General features: G+C 42.3%; 1 long non-coding RNA gene across 2 annotated transcripts in view; it reads left to right on the top strand.

Annotated features, from left to right (window-relative positions):
• LOC121841435 overlaps window positions 1-13,853 on the top strand; it is a 21,823-nt gene extending 7,970 nt beyond the window's left edge. For both annotated transcript variants that reach the window (XR_006080467.1, XR_006080466.1), the window contains exons 2-3: window positions 12,207-12,396; window positions 12,912-13,853. This is a non-coding gene — a long non-coding RNA (uncharacterized LOC121841435). The remainder of the gene's footprint in view (window positions 1-12,206; window positions 12,397-12,911) is intronic.

Here is a 13,853-nt window from a genome sequence, read left to right as displayed (position 1 = left end):
AGTGTCCAAATAATTAATAGACTAGACTGTTATTAATTAACGCTGGGGGGGTGACGCTGAGACAAGAAAACAAAAATGTCTTCTAAAGACCAGGATACACCCGGGGAGGGAGGAAAAGAAAATGAAAATGTTACCATAGTCTTAGAGGCACTAAAAAAAGCATATAATCAAAACCAAGAACCAAATAAATGGCGGGGATAATTTGTGAAATTGGACAAAATTGGAACACAAAAATACTTGAGAATATTTCCTATTCAAGAGCCTATGGATGCAATCGTACTGTGGAACACTGATAAAACTAGAAAAAGAGAAAAAATAAAGATCTGCTAGGTAAAATGGACCAGGTGTTAAGGTTTTCTTCCTCTGAAGAGGAGGTGTAGCAGGGATCGGACCAAAATGCAGCGTGGTTATCTTCATACATCTTTAATAAAGATAATGACGATACAATACAAAACAATAAACGTAACGTGAAAAACCTAAACAGCCTTATCTGGTGCAAACAAACACAGAGACAGGAACAATCACCCACGAAACACTCAAAGAATATGGCTGCCTAAATATGGTTCCCATTCAGAGACAACGATAAACACCTGCCTCTGATTGAGAACCACTCCAGGTTATTATAGTAAAAGGTAAGTAGACTTTCCTAGACTACTCTACTATACCACAATCCCATAACCTACAAAAACCCCAAGACAAAACACACCACATAAATAACCCATGTCACACCCTGGCCTGACCAAAATAATAAAGAAAACACAAAATACTAAGACCAGGGCGTGACACCAGGCAGCAGACAAGAATGAGGCGACAAATAAAAAACTAGGAATATCCGAAGGGCATGCACATAGATTAGATGAACAGAAACAGGAATTGGCTAATGAGCTAGAAAAAAGTCAAAACCTAAATCAAGAGTTAGAGAAAGACCTCGAGGATAGGCAAAACCAAATGAAACAACTCAGGGTTATGCTTCAACAGTATCAGAATACGTGTAGAGGAGTGTATGCAATTGCAACTCCTCCACCGTTTGGGTTTGAAACCTGTTATCAAAATGGCTATCGCAGGGGTGGTAGATCAGCATTCTCACTGGGATGAAATAGTACAAGCAGCGTTGAGAGTAGAATCTAATTCCATTTACTCCACAGCAGTACGAGTGGTTAATGCTGCCACAGTGAAAGTCAACAGTGGTTACAATGGTCCAAATAAGATAAAGAAACCGAGAGGGAAGGGTAGCAACCCGGTGATGAGGCACAGAGGGTTAGCTCCCTGTTTTAGGTGTGGGGCTATCGGGCTTTGAAATAATGAATATATGGTGGTACTGGAATCTGCTACTTTGGGAGGAAATGCTTTTACTACCTTGGGAGTAAAAGTGTTTGCTTCTTTGTCAAAAGAGCAGCAGTAAACTCTCTTAAAAGCAGCAGGACATTTTGCCTAACATTTTGCCTAGCAGTACATGGCCTCCGTTCGATCAATAGTGGTTCATAGAGATTACGTTTTTTATGTGAAAGGAGACGTAGGAGGTCACGTCTCACACAACTTTCTAATAGATACAGACGCTCAAATATCACTAATTCCATACAATAAAAAAATTGGCTAAATTTGCGACAGGGAAAAGTATCACGTTCAGCAGGGTAACATGTCATTAAACCTAGGACCAGTGACAATACCAGGATAATTTTACATGGCTATGGGAATAGAACTGATTTTGGGGTTGGATAATCTTTGCGAGATGCCGGGGGAGTGGATTCTGAAAGGTAACAAATTAAAATTGGCAGTAAGAACGTCGAAAGCAGAGCAATTGTTGTTTCAGGACCATCCATTATGGGCAAAAGACGCATTAGATTGTGGTCTAATCAAAGGTTGTACGCCTGTTGTGGTTGAGGGAGAACCGCCATCACCAATGAAGCAATAACCTATTAAACCAGAGGCTGAGAAATCGGTGGCGGAGTACCTTCCAATATTACTTGAACGTGGCATAGTGATCCGCGGACCAGCTCGATGCAACAGCCCTTTATACCCAGTAAAAAAAAGGACTAAAATGGCGTATTACTGTGGATTTTCGAGGCCTAAATGAACATGCATTGGCATCTATTCCCTCGGACTCAGGATGGTACAGTCTGTTAGACATGAAAAATGGATTTTGGTCTGTGCCGGTGGCTGAGGAGTCACAACACTGCTTCGGGTTCTGTTGCCAGGGGGAGCAATTTACGTGGGCTAAAGTACCGATGGGATTCACAAATAGTCCCACTTGGTATCATTCTGCATTGAACAATCGTTAAAAGGATGTACGTTTGAAGGTTCTGTGTTGGTACAATATGTGGATGATTTGTTATTAGCATCAAAAGACAAAGAAACTCATATGCGAGACCTCACCACAATGGTAGACTATTTGGTGGAACAGGGTCATAAGGCATCATATGAGAAAGCACAACTAGCAAAGCAAGAAGTAACATATTTGGGGGTTGTGATTTTTAAGGGCACAAAACACATTACCCGGGATCAGATAGAAACCATGCGTTCTTTGGCACAGCCAAACACTCCTCGCACGCTCATGAAAACTTTAGGAGTTTTCAATTTTGTTAGACATTTTATTCTGTTATTCTCTGAAATAGCCACTTACAGAGTTGACGAAAGGTGGGAAGGGTCCCCATGAGAGGATAGAGTGGAATCAAGAGTGTGAGGAAGCGTTTCTCGAGAAGCAATTGTGTCAAACGACAGCATTGGGATTGCCAAACCTAAAATTACCTTTCAAAACTTTTGTTAATGAACAAGAAGGACATTGTAACGCGGTGGTTACGCAAAATCATGGGGGTAGAGAGAGACCAGTAATGTACTGGAGTAAATTGCTAGACTCAAAAGGAATGCAAAAGGAATGCCACCGTGCCTTAGGGAGGTACAGGCGACTGAAATGGTGTTGCATAACACGGCTTCCATTACAATGGGTCAAAAAATAGATTTTGTATGTTCCATACGCAGTAGCAACCATAGTGAACAGCATGAAAGCACAACATGTTACTAGTGCAAGATGGACGAAATGGGAGTTAACGTTAAAATGGGGAAAATCTACAATTTCATAAGATTGGGGCTTTGAATCCTGCGCCGTTAATGCCTGGGGAGGGTGAATCGCATACATGTAACCCAGATCAGATTACTCCAAAACCTAGGCCTGATTTGCAAGAGACAGCATTAGAATCGGGAAAAGTATTGTATACAGATGGCTCTAGTTACATAACCACAGAAGAGAAGAGAGTAATGGGGTATGCTGTGTGTGATGACAGAGGAATAGTGAAGGCAGGCCCAATGTCAGCCTCGGTATCAGCCCAGGGGGCGGAGTTACATGCATTGGCCGAGGCTTGTAGTTTGTCGGAAGGGGAGAATATAACAATATACATGGATTCTTGGTATGCATTTGGGGTAGTTCATGATTTCAGTACATTGTGGTCACAAAGAGGCATGTTAACAGTGACAGGAACACTAATAAAAAATGGACTGGAGGAAGCATGTCAGTTACACAGTAAATTAGCAGTGGTGAAATGTGAAGCTCATACTAGTCGCACAGATAAAATTGCCATAGGTAATCGTAGAGCAGGCGAAATGGTTAAGGTGGCTGCCTTGGTGAGAGAAAGTGTTAGAGAACCACATGTAAATAGTGTGAATACGAAGGCTGGGATTGCTGCTGTAAATATTTTAGACTCACAAACTAGCAAGATGGAAATGCGGGAGTGGTTAGAGCAGGGGTGTCAAGTAGACATTGAAGGGTTATGGTATAACACTAACACTAGAAGGCCAGTGGCGCCAAGTGGGATACATGTTACTCTTCCTGAAATGTATCACGGACCAACTCATCAATCGGCTGTGAACATGTATTCTCAGTTCAAGAAGACGTGGTGGTGAAAGGAACATTTCGGGACTGGGTTAAAAGATGTGTGATATGTGCCCAACATAATATTGCACCAACAATGCCTACTCCTGCCCGACAGCAACCCTTTCCGGAAGGACCATGCAGATTCACTTTATAGGGCCACTTCCTCGAAGCAGCGGGAAGACCCATGCATTGGTGATGGTGGACAGATTTTCAAGATGGAGAGAAGTATTTGCAACTTCCACAGCATCAGCGAACTTTGTGGCACAAACTCTGTTGAGGGAAGTGATACCGAGATGGGGCTTTTTTCGGACATTAGATCCGATCAAGGAACGCATTTATCTTCTAAAGTGCTACAAGCGGTATGTAAGGCATTGGGAATCTCCCATGCTTTTCATTGTCCGTATAGGCAGCAAGCGGCAGGGATTACGGAGCGCCAGAATCGTTCGATTAAGGAGAAATTGGTTGAGACTTTTGGTACCGAAGGGAAAGACTGGGTTACGAATTTACCCATGGTACTGATGTCAATGATCCCGCAGCATAACGGGTGAGCTAGAATTCGCCATGATGGCTGAAGCGGAGCTAAAGTGAGAGAGGAAGAGTAGAGTTCACTGTAGACAAGCAATTGGGGTGGGTCTGGGAGCGATTTTAACCGTCACAGTTTTAGTGTCGGTTGCTCTGATGGTTAATGAACCATGTAAAGATGATAGATTGACTATTAACATAGAATGGGTTGCCAAATATGAAGACACGAGAATGCATTGGGGTAAAGTCGATACTAACGCTATAACTACTAAACAGGTCACTAATCACAATGGTATGGTGATATGGATGGAGCCACTTGATAACAGAACTAGCACATTGGACATAGGTTGTTCTAAACAAGGTGTGGTTTTATTACAGACAGGAGTGTGGAAGGAACGTAATAATGCTGAGAGTTTACAGAAAATATCTAGATTTTCTCTGTTGCCACAAATAGACATCATGTGTCAGGGTTCAAGATCAGCTGTAGCTCAGTTGATAACTTTCAGATTAATGTTACCCGAACTTAAAACATTTCAGAAGGTTGATAGCATGGACACAACCATTGCTGACTATGGAGCAGCAAAGGATAGTGTGGGGGAAGTGCTATCTCATAAAAGGAGGTTGTATTCACCAGTAATGCCCTTTAGTACAGCAACTAGGGGAGTGAAGTGGTCAGGGAAAATTTTAGACACCAGTAGACCACGAACCTGGGGAAAGATAGCTTGTTGGTGTAATTATACTCTGGACAACATCCTAAGGGGGGAATATGGGAACCAAACTATTCTTACTGTCAAGTGACAGGGGGAAGAAGATGCATATGAGCAGATGAAGGCATACTTACAGACTCATTTAGGGCCTGAACTAGTGACAGAGACAGACATACATCAATGCAGATGGTATGATGGAGGGATCAAGGGTCAGTCCTATGGAGTGTTAGTTGCAGATTCTGGCAGGACCGATATCAGTGCATTCTATTGGGTCCCGCAAACCAAGGCATTAACGTTACAGGGAATTGGCAGAGCAGAATTTAACATGACTGGGGTGGAAGTTTGTGTCGCTAGTAAGTTAAGGAAGTTGGTACTAGAGTCTCTGGGGAATGATACCACTCCTCTATGTATATTGGTACAGGAAATAGCTCGTAGAAAAGGGAGGACGGCTAGTTGTGTACAATATAGGGACTATTATGAAGAGGAAATTAACGTTACACATACCCAGATAATGGTGAAAGTAGCAGAGATAGTGTTGTCATTTCAGACACTGTTGTCAACTTTCAGGAATGAGTTTGTCACAGAAGGCATACCACTTGAAAGTATAGCAACCGATCCCTGTATAAAGGACACCACATCACCAGAAGGAAGGTTTGCTGTGATAATAGCATCACATCTCCTGCAGAGTGCGATTAAGAAACGTGACTGAGTTTTGTACGATTGGATACTCTTCCAACGCCACTAATCTCCCCCCCATTTCTGACAGATAGTAAACACTTGACATATCTCCCAGTAGATTGGGACCGAACCACAGTAAACGGAAGGTGTCAGAAGGTGGTTGCTTATCAGCCATTGGGGTCCAAAGTCTACTCTGTAACAAGGGTGTTTACAAACGGGTGGGGGGTAGATCGGCCTTGGGATGAGAGATGTGTACCTAACTTGAGCACAGGGATGTATTATACGCAGGTACCAACTGTAGCAGAACACAGGTCATTAGAGATATTGGTGGCTAAGGACCAATGAATAAACTGGGAAACAGGTAGGGGGTATCTGAAAGGTCCAGTCCTAGACCTATCAGTAAACCATGAAGATAATAGGAGAGCAGGAGACAGATTCCGAGCAATAGCTATTCTCACAGCAGTCGCTGTAGGGACAGTAACAGAATGAGCAGTAGTAGTAGCGCAGGAAGCTATATTGACTGCATGGAACTGGACTACAGCGCAAATGAGGGGAATAGTGAAATATGTGTCAGGAGCAGTGTTAGTAATAGCAGGGGTTACTTTGGTGATATTGTTAGGATATCGTGTGCTGAGGGCATGGATGTTAAAATGGCTACACAGTGTTGAGTTACCTCAAGATGAGGTAAAATTGATTAAGGCTACCGCACGTATATATCAGGTGGCTATGGAGGTAGATGATGGGGAGCAAAGTGAGAATGACATGGCTTGGGAACACCTCTTGGATCCTGTAGTCTGACGGGGAAGAAAGGGTGTAAGCATCAGGAAGCTTTTTAGCACTTCCATTTTTGCCAAAATCAGCAGAAAAGTATCCTGAAGGCATAGTCAGGCTAAGAGAGAGTGGGAATTGTCATGTTATCAAACTTTGAGTTGTCATTCACGTTTATTGCATTCTCCCCACTGTAACTGTGATGGTGAGAAATGTTTTGCTGTCTGAATACAGCTGTGTCGACCCTTTGAGGATAATTAAACTTGGTTAAGCTTCTCTAGTGTCCGTGAGTTCTTTATGCTGAAAAATAAGAACCTAACAGTACATTAAATTAACCTCCTATGCATCAGACATTAAAAAACAAAACAACGAAGAGCCCTCAGAAAGAATGTTTTGAACATGCCTGAACCATATGTAGGCTGGGCTATTGATTTGATTTTATCCCTCTTTTAATGTGGTCTGGACGGGGGCTACGTTGTCACTTACTCGGGATATTTTGAGTTGTTTGGGAACTCGGCTGGGGTGTTCAGAGATTATTATTTTATGTATACCATTTATTTTCCTTTGATGTGAACGCAGCATTAACTATTATCCACCTTTAGCCAGAGATGACTTGCACTAAAGGTGGATTACTGTTCGATGACTAGCACCTTAAATCTATTGACATGGAACTGCCATGGTCTAGGTCATGCAATAAAACGGAAAAAGATACTATGTGCTCTAAAAAAGGAAAAAGCAGACATCGCGCTATTACAAGAGACACACCTCTGTGATGCTGAACATGCCAAACTCTGCAGAGCTTGGGTGGGACAGGTCTATTTCTCATCTTTCAAATCAAACAGTAGAGGTACAACCATACTTATCCATAAGAATGTTCCATTCATAATAGACAAAAACATATCTGATCCGGAGGGGAGATTTATTTTGATAACTGGGTCACTGTACGGACAACCAATTACTATCTTAAAGATATATGCCCCTAACACAGACACTCCTACTTTCATGTCAAAAATGATAACCCTGTTCAATGAGCATTGTGTTTCCTTTGGCGTGGTGGCCGGAGATTTTAATTGTACCCTTAACCTGTCACGTCCTGACCTTAGTTCCTTTTTATGTCTCTGTTTTAGTTTGGTCAGGGCGTGAGTTGGGGTGGGCATTCAATGTTTTCTGTTTTGTGTGTATCACCTGACGGAAGTGTTTTGTTTCTTTCATTCACTTTGTTATTTTGTTTTGTCTGTTCAGTTTAAATAAATCAACATGGACACTTACCGCGCTGCATATTGGTCCGATCCTTTCTACTCCTCAGACGAAGAAGAGATTCGTTACAGGACCCTGGGCACAGGCTCGGGAATATCGCCGCCCCAGGGAGGAGCTGGAGGCAGCTAAAGCCGAGTGGAGGCGTTATGAGGAGTTATCACGGCAGCGCAACAGGGACGAGAGGCAGCCCCAAAAATATCTTGGGGGGTGGAACACAGGGAGTGTGGCTAAGTCAGGTAGGAGACCTGAGCCAACTCCCCGTGCTTAACGTGGCGAGAGGGCATCGAGCCAGGAGCAATGAAGCCGGCTCAGAGCATCTGGTCTCCAGTGCGTCTCCTCGCCCCGGGTTATATGGCACCAGCCCTACGCACGGTGTCCCCGGTTTGCCAGCACAGCCCAGTGCGGTCTGTTCCACCCCGCCGCACTTGCCGGGCTACGGGGAGTATCCAGCCAGGACAGGTTGTGCAGGCTTGGTGCTCGAGACCTCCAGTGTGCCTCCACGGTCCGGTCTATCCGGTGCCTCCTCCGGAGGCTCCTCCAGAGCCTCCCTCCTGTCCGGAGCTGCCAGAGCCGCCCGTCAGTCAGGAGCTGCCAGAGCCGCCCGTCAGTCAGGAGCTGCCAGAGCCGCCCGTCAGTCAGGAGCTGCCAGAGCCGCCCGTCAGTCAGGAGCTGCCAGAGCCGCCCGTCAGTCAGGAGCTGCCAGAGCCGCCCGTCAGTCAGGAGCTGCCAGAGCCGCCCTTCACGCCGGCGCTGCCGGAGTCGCCCGCCTATTTGTATGCCCAAATCGGCAACATGTTAACATGGATCACAAACAGACAAGAGTCAACGTGGATTCAGATAGAAGCCCAATCCTGTGGTTCATTGCCACTAAGCTCAATTATATTCATTAATAACTTAAGTGAAGGGGGCAGCACCCTACTAGCTTGGAGGGACTGTAAGAAATACCTGGGCATTTCCTCCCAAATATGTTCCCACTCGCCCATAGTAGGCAACCCAGACTTGCCAAAAGTCCTGAAGGATGCCAACTTTAATCTTTGGCATACTCTAGGAATCAGGACCTTTTCAGACCTATTTCATCAGAAAACCACTACACTGAAATATTTTCCAGAGCTCTGGAGTGAATTCAATGTGCCAAGATCCCATGTATTTTATTTTATATATCTTCAAATTAGACATGTAATTTCCTCATTTACTTCCAAGAGGGGGTTTAGAACTCAGTTGAATGAAGATGAAACCCTTCTTGTCACAGCACAATCCATTAAAGGCAAAATATCTTAAATCTATGGACTCCTTTCTGAGAAAGGAGGCTCCTCCTTTACTCCTTTGAAAATAATCTGAGAAAAGGACCTTGGTCTGACTATCAGTGATGAGTTATGGGCAGAGGTTTGCGACAGGGTATACTGCTCCTCTACTAATGTAAAAATGAAAGAATCTAATTACAAATTTTTGTACAAATTTTATTACACTCCTTTGAGACTCCATGGGGAGTCTAAAAAAAGAGATATAAAAAGATAAAGATATAAAACTGTATTTTTTCAAGATATAAAACTGTAAAGTTTTCAGTTTTTGATTTGTTAAAAAAGTTTGAAATATCCAATAAATGTCGTTCCACTTCATGATTGTGTCCCACTTGTTGTTGATTCTTCACAAAAAAATACAGTTTTATATCTTTATGTTTGAAGCCTGAAATGTGGCAAAAGGTCGCAAAGTTCAAGGGGGCCGAATACTTTCGCAAGGCACTGTATATGCATGTATTTTGGAACTGTAGAGAGATTGCCAGATTTTGGCAATCTATACATACTGCTGCACAGAAAATACTAGATGTACAGTTTGATATGACCCCGTGTATCTATCTTCTTAATGCCCAGCAGGACTGTCCTGACAGAGAAATTTTGCTTATGACTATTACATACTTTGCTAAGAAATGTATTCTTCTGTTGTGGGCCTCTAATACCCCTCCTACATTTAAAATGTGTCGTCTCAGCTAAGGCTGGAAATAGCTAATAAGAACCTTGATAGTGCTGCTGCAAGTTATACTGTATATATATATATATATATATATATATATATATATATATATATATTTTATATTTATTTTCAATTGTTTAATAATTATATATTATTTATTTTATTTATTTTAATTTTATTTTAATTTTTTTAGTCTGTCACATCTGTGAATGTGGAATATGTTTTGTTGGTTGATTGAAAAACAAGAACTTTCAACTTTAAATTGAAAAAATAAATGTGAATTGTATTGCTCTCAAGAAAAGGGTGCCATTGAAAGGAGTGATTAATGGGGTAGCAGTAAATGTCAAAGCTGACCAACTGAAGGAGAAGATTCCTGGTGTTTGTGATGCTCGTCGCTTGGTGTGACACAGACAGGGTGGCGTGAGTGGTGAATCAGAAGTCATTGTCTGTTCTTTTGAGTTTTGATCATTAGTCTTTTCCTCACCAAGTGATGTTAGGATATAAGTTATCCTGCATTGTTACAGCTTATGGGCATGTGGCAGCAGTGTGTAGGAGGGAGGTTCCTAGGGTGAGGAATGTGCAAAAGGGCATGAGACAAAGGAATGTGTAATATTGAGGAAAGTAGTGGTATGTGTTAATTGTAGGGGTGCCCATGGGACTGGGGATCAGAAATGTCCTGTGCGAGAGAGGCAGGTTGAGGTTTCCAGGGTCAGAGTAGTGCAGAAGTTGTCATATGCTGAGGCAGTGAAGAATGTAGAGGAAGATGGATCAAGGGGGAGGGATCCTGAGAGGAGTGGTGTGAGTAGTATATCTTTACCAGTACAGAGTGAAAGGCCAACAAGTGATATATATTTCAGTAAGATTGCATTTTTTGAATTTATAGTAATGGTTATCAACTGTACTGCAGGGATGGAATGTAGGTTGCAGAAAATTGAGGTTGTGGTGGCAGCTGCAGAGAGGTATTTGGGTGTACGAGACTTGACATCAGAAGAGTTACAGGGTGTGTTGAGTGGTGGTGTCCCATCCTTTCAGGTTGTTGGCATGAGGTAGGACTAAATAGATTTAAATAGTGGAGTAGGGTGGTGTTATTATTATTATTCTTTTGTGAGTGTCGTGTTATGGTATTTGTTTATTTATTTTAAAAAATTCAAGCAAAGTATAAGGGAGTTGGACTCCAGTCTAGTAGGTGGTGGTAATGCAAAAATTATTAGATGCCAACTGCCGTTAAACCTCAAAGAAGAAGAATTTCTCAGTCCATTAACACCATCAGCCGACAAGAAATAGAACGCAAACTCACTCACTTTTGTACATCGCCTTGGTCTGTACAATTGACCTTATTTTAGCTCCCCAAAAACGTAATACTTCCAGATCAACTGTAATGTCAATACCATTGTAATACACAATTTCACCCATTTCCAACAAAATGAATGACATGACCTTCAAGCTGCCCGTAACTGCATAATTCAAGAAAGCAATAAGATCCGTCGGGTCTTTTTAAAAATGGCGGGTGGGGAAGCGAAACTAATGCGTGGTAGTGAGAAGGAGAGGAGATGTGTGGGAAACCGTTTTTCACTCGATCTGTCCAACTTATCACCTTATCGCCTCTAAAATGTAAATAAAACACTATAAAGAGTTTATATAATGTGTCATTACATACCTATTTGAAGGTTTGTGTCGAATTTGAATTGGGTTTTTAGGGCGGTGCTAAAGGGATCTTCAGAAGTAAACAGCGGCTTTGAGAGTCATGATCACTTACAGTAATGACGCAAAAAATGACAAGATATCCCCCTTACCCCCGTCACTGTACATTTCTTGTTTTTAAACGATGAGAGAAGTGCTACACATGGTGGAGAGATTGTAAGACAGAAATAGTTGCTTTATGTGTGCGGTACGTTACGGTATGACACGTCACGATGTAACGGAGGGTCCATTTTCTTTTCAACTTTTCTCCAATACTATAGAGCCATTACCATGTCGATCAACGCCTGAATAGAAACGTAGTTCACACCCAGTCAACACAGTCGCTACAGTCCCATTAGTTTTCTTTGCAGCCTCGTTTGAATGTCGCGGTTGCTCACATTTGTACGGAATGGGGTGAGTTTACGTTAGCTACAGAAAATAGTGGAGATATCAGACCTTTCTGCAGCAGGTAGCTCTGACCGGTCAGCTTCATCTTGTAGCAGGTTGAGGGATTAACTTACTTTCACTAGCTAGCATGACTATAGCCAGTAACCAGGTAGGGCTAGCCAGCCAGCTAGTCAATAGCCGGCTAATGTTAGTGCTAGCTAGTCAATAGCAACCAGCTAGTCAATAGCCAGCCAGTTAGTACTAGCTTGCAAGCAAACTTTGTTCAGTTGTTTGATCAATGGTATTTGTTTTCCATTATTCCATGTCCAATTTTGACTATAAATTAGAAAACGAGTCGTTTTCCATTTTTCCAGTCTCCATTTTGACCGATGCAAACCTGTGATGTCTACTCCGTGGATGCTGGACTCGACACAACCAACAGCGATATTTGAAGCCATGATGTCAGCAAGCAGCGATGATCAACACAGTAATCCTGTCACGGTCTTCCTCCTCTTCATCTGAAGAGGAGAGGCGAGAAGGATCAGAGGACCAAAATGCGGCGTGGTATGTGTTCATAGTGAATATTTAATTAAAGAAAGTACTGAACACTGCATACAAAAACAATAACGACCGTGAAGCTACAAATGAGACCTGTGCTGACACAAGCAACTAGCATAGACAATCACCCACAAACAAACAGTGCAACCCAGGCTACCTAAGTATGATTCTCAATCAGAGACAACTAATGACACCTGCCTCTGATTGAGAACCATACTAGGCCGAAACATACAAATCCCCAAATCATAGAAAATCAAACAAAGACTGCCCACCCAACTCACGCCCTGACCATACTCAATAAATACAAAACAAAGGAAATAAAGGTCAGAACGTGACAATTGCTTGATGGCTAGCAATATCTTTAGTGCAGCTAACTACAATAGCTGTAGCGTGTGAGAGTTTGCGATGCGATGTGAACCAGGGTCAGTAACTTGTCATACAAACATACATGGAAGACTTAGCTACATGTTTGATGTTTGCCAGAGTATCCAATTTACGTTATACTGTTTGTATACTTTCAGAGGTCATTCCTGAATTTACGGACTCAGAAGTAGCTGCAACATGCTCGAATGGTGAAACCACAACCTCAGAGCCCTGCACCCCGACACCCAGGGTCCATCGACACAATCAATGCTCCTGAAACCCATGAACTCTGCACCCCAAGGGTCCATTCTCGGTTGGTGAACAGTTCAATGTTAATTGTCATGTTCACTTGTAGCCCAAATCACACAATTTCTTCAACAGGGCTTATCAACAGAGGGCTTTTGTCATGGCAGGGTTATGTTCTTAAACATTATTTAAGGAGACATTATGAATCTAGGAGTGTTTATATAAAACTGGATTACAGATTAAAGTCATCATATTCTGAGCCAAGATTTGTATTATTTGCATCATTGGCGTATCCTGGTTGGTCCCACACTGGCCTTTGGTGGACAAGATTTAATACATTTGCTGAGACAATCCATGGTTGGCGAACAAAACTGCACTCACACTGGCTGTTCTCAGGTTTGCTATGTAGTCTGTACCTTATAATTCCTGTAATGTAAATCTCATATCATCTGCTGGTTGAGAGAATGCCAAGAGTGTGCAAAGCTGTCATCGAGGGTGGCTACTTTGAAGAATCTCAAATATAAAATATATATTGATTTAACACTTTTTTGATTACTACATGATTCTGTGTTATTTAATAATTTTGATGTCTTCACTATTATTTTACAATGTAGAAAATAGCAAAAATAAAGAAAAAGACTTGAATGAGTAGGTGTGTCCAAACTTTGGACTGGTATTGTATATTTTCCCAGGGAAGAGAACACAATTGGAGCACAACCAGCGAATACCTGAACTTCATGAGGGTGACGGAGGCCTCATACCTGAAGACACTTGAGGCCCAGCGTCGTCTTCTTCTTTTTAGACCGTCATTATAAAATAATTATTTGTTCTTAACTGACTTGCCTAGTTAAATA

The sequence above is a fragment of the Oncorhynchus tshawytscha genome, linkage group LG30, assembly GCF_018296145.1.
Source record: "Oncorhynchus tshawytscha isolate Ot180627B linkage group LG30, Otsh_v2.0, whole genome shotgun sequence".
NCBI classification, from domain to species: Eukaryota; Metazoa; Chordata; class Actinopteri; order Salmoniformes; family Salmonidae; genus Oncorhynchus; species Oncorhynchus tshawytscha.
This window is presented reverse-complemented; position numbering and strand designations above follow the sequence as displayed.